General features: G+C 31.3%; 1 long non-coding RNA gene across 1 annotated transcript; it reads left to right on the top strand.

Moving 5' to 3' along the window:
- The first annotated feature begins 1,690 nt into the window (after positions 1-1,690).
- Positions 1,691-2,410, top strand: LOC133804482 (uncharacterized). The gene is made up of 3 exons (XR_009878505.1): positions 1,691-1,752; positions 1,843-1,938; positions 2,337-2,410. It is a non-coding gene; the product is annotated as an uncharacterized LOC133804482 (long non-coding RNA).
- The last annotated feature ends 1,402 nt before the right edge of the window (positions 2,411-3,812 follow it).

Genomic DNA, 3,812 nt, shown 5'->3' with positions numbered 1-3,812 from the left:
ATTAACAAGGTAAAAAAGTGAAATTAGCAAAATGAACTCGTTGGTTTTACATTGAGCAACCATAATAACTGGTCAGTGTAATAGAATATGCTTGCTTAGCCACCACAAAGGTTATTTTGCAAATAATTTTTGAAGAGTCATTTGTAAGAATGACTCTTAAATTTTTTTATCAGTAAACCAAGTTTAAAAAATATCATTTGCATAATAATTTCATAGTTTTTCAGTGTCCATAAATTTATACTATGCGATCATCACGGTCATTTGAGCAACCATAATTTATGCTGAGCGATCATCATGGTTGCTTAGTGCAAAATGAGTGAGATTATTTTGCTATGTTCTAACTTTAATTTGGTTATTTTAGCAAATATCTTGCTCCTTGCATGCCAATTATTCTGCTTTTGAACCTCTGGTAAAGCAATAGACAATTCTTGTTTATGTTCTATTAGTAAAAAAAACCAATGGAAGAACTCTGATTTAAAAATTAATCCGGTATCTTCTCCATGGATTTATCACTTTATTTAAAATAAAGGTAAATGCTTCTTATATAAAATTAAAAAGTGTAGAATGCTTAGATAATTGGCAAGTACAGTTACTAGTGCATGTGTTGGGCTGGCGTCACTCATTTTTTTTAGTAGATCTTATTTGGCCATTAATATTGTTTTTTTTTTTTGCACAGATGGTTTCAAGCTGGCAGAGATATACGAAGCAAGGCGTGGCTGAATCTTTGGTTGATGAGCAGTCTTTTGGATCTCAAAATATGGATGTTATTACTTTAAAGAGTGTAAATAGACCCGGGCAGATTGATAATTCTGATATAGTTCTAAATAACAAAGATAGTGATGGTGACGAACTAGAGCTTCGTAGAATGTTGGAGGAAGGACGTGACTATGTTCTAGTTTCCCAAAAAGTTTGGGAAAGACTATTGTCTCGGTATATTTATATATTTCTCTTCCTTTTTTTTTGGCCCCTATTTTCTTTATGGTGTGTCTTTTTGTTGTCATATATTATCTTTGTTGTTACATATATATTTAGCTAATCTGTTACTTTATGTTGGTCTAAGGTAGTTTAATTAGGGAGCCCCCGTTTTTGTAGAAAAATTGTATATTAAAAATTTAAGGATATTATAGTATTTTTAGAATAAGTAAAATTTCTTTCATTCTTACATACCAAACAACTAAGAAGTAAATATACTTTCCTTTCTATACCTCCCTCCAACTTTATATCTCTCCTATATTTTCCTTTTCCTATCTTTCTTCTCTACCAAACATAGCACTAATACTTTTGCTCCTTTTTTATGCTGATTAACTAGGCCATTAATACATGGTTAATTTTGTATATTAACTTATGTGTATGTAGGGTGATGTGGGTATTGATTCTTAATCTAAACTTGATATGAGTGGTGATTTGATTGGAAATTCTTATTCGGTGTGGCTGAACTAAACATATATTTTTAAGTGTTTAGTAGTTCTTCATATGTATATATTTATAGATAATCTTTGGGTTTCAAAGTTTATATCAACAAAATTAAATTTCAGTTGTAGTATTACAGTTAAGCTCTGCTGAAATATAATTTCCAAAAAAACTAATTACAGGTTGTATCAAATAAATTTTATTTTGTAGAGCTTCTATTTGGTTTAAAGGTCTCTGAGATTTCCTGCAATGAGAATGTTTTAACATGTTTTATTTTTTCAAGCCTCTACAAGGGAGCTTTATGAGAGGGTGTGTAGCCTTCGTGGAGTAGAAAAAGAAAAGGTTCTTTTTATTTTGTTGTTATTGTTGTATGGTTTTGTTGATTTAATTTAAAAGTAATTTTTTTAACTGTAGTCTTTCTTTAAATGTCAGGTACTTATTTGGGACTATTTCAATAAACGGCAGCATTCAAGGCTGAGTAACTCAAACCAAACTTTGGAGGAGGCAAACTTGCAGATGGATCAAGAAGTGAGTAATTGATAACGCTGAAGATTATTTAAATCATTGATTCGAATCATAACATTTCTTTGATTTATTTTTCCCTGCACTTGGTTCCCTCTTTCTGTCATGGAGACTTTTCCTTCTTATTCATGCACTTTTTTTTGTTCAAACTAATTAAGAAGTTATCACTAAGGTTACCCTAAACTGAAATTTGGTTGTCATTGTTGAGTATTAATGTAATAAGTGCTATGAAAATCTGGCTTTTGTTGTATTATACATGTTAATTTAGTTAGCCATTCACATTCCTCAAGTATGGTGACATTATCACCAGCTACCCAGCAAAAAGAATTGTCTCTGACTGTATGGTGGGTATGTAGTTTTTAATACGACTAAAGACACCCTCTTGATGAATTCTTTATATGCAGATTCTTCTTGAGGTGCAAGATGTAAATAATGCTTCTCCATTCGGTAAGGATTCAACAAGAAATGAGTTGGCTTTGGTATCTATAGAACCATCCAGGTCTTCAATTACAATTGCTGGGGGGCCTACAATGTCAAATGGCCATTCAACTGGATACAGCTCTAATTTATATTAGGGAAATGCTGTAAGTTCGTCATTCTCAGATATTGATGATGGATATGATGTTTACTAGTCAACAAAAGGAGAAAGGGGAGGTTTGGCAGGATTGCAGAATCTGGGAAATACTTGCTTTATGAACAGTGCCCTGCAATGTTTAGTTCACACGCCTCCTCTTATTGAGTATTTCTTGCAAGATTACAAAGATGAGATCAATACTGAAAATCCTTTGGGAATGCATGTAGGTTTTAGTTCTTTTTTTATCTTCTTTCTATTTTTTTTTTATGAGGATAACTTGAATGTTAAGTAGGTCTGGTGCTTATACAGTTTCTAAAGTATATTTTAGCTGTGCAGGGTGGGCTTACAATCGCCTTTGTTGAGCTGTTGAGGAAATTATGGTCCTCAGGGCGAACTATAATTGCACCACGTGTTTTGAAGGGAAAATTAGCTCGATTTGCTCCCCAGTTTAGTGGCTATAACCAGCATGATTCTCAAGTTAGTATTGTTTATTGAATAATAATTGCAAAGCTTTCAATACTAAATACTTCAATGTTTAATGTATTTTTATGTCCTGATGTATTTTTTTGGGAGAAATTTTAGCGCATGAAGTTGGAGAAATCAATCAGTTATTTATGTTTATTTTTTCTCAGCCTTTTTAAATTGGGCAAATGCTTTTCTTACTAATATTTATTCACTTCATTGAGCTGATGATCAGGTCTAATCTCACCCTTTCTCTGTCTATATACATATATATATATATTTATATGGTATATGTTCCCCTTTTTTTTTTCTTTTTTCTTCTATTATTGTATTTTATAAGATTAGAAATGAGTAGAAATTTTCATGAATTCTATTTCTTTGGGTAATGCCTTTTATTGGTTTCTTTCTGTTCATTATGTACCAGGGTAAGTGATTATCAAATGGGCTTTTCTTATTCATTTATATATTTATGTTTTGAATTATTTGGATGTATGTGTTTTAACTTTTTCTTCCTGGGGTTGGGGTGGCCTGAATGGGATTACATTTTTTTAAAATGTTTTCATCTTTGTTTCTTTACTACATAACTATATGTCATGAATCTTTTCGTTTTAAAAATATTTTTGTTTTGTAGTGAAAGAGCTAGTTAGAAGAATGATTCATATAAATTTTTGGTTTTCAGCGGCCTGGCACCGATTTTTGGAAAAAGATTTTATGTTGCCCTGTGGATGGAGAGAAAATTTGAATAGTTGGATAATAAATTGATTATGATACTGGGTTTGTCTTCTGTTTCTTCATTTTTTTTATATAAAAATAATAATAATTTGCTTTCATTAACATTAGTTTG

The sequence above is a fragment of the Humulus lupulus genome, chromosome X, assembly GCF_963169125.1.
Source record: "Humulus lupulus chromosome X, drHumLupu1.1, whole genome shotgun sequence".
NCBI classification, from domain to species: domain Eukaryota; kingdom Viridiplantae; phylum Streptophyta; class Magnoliopsida; order Rosales; family Cannabaceae; genus Humulus; species Humulus lupulus.
Note: the sequence above shows the minus strand (reverse complement) of the source record. Positions and strands in the feature narration are given on the sequence as shown.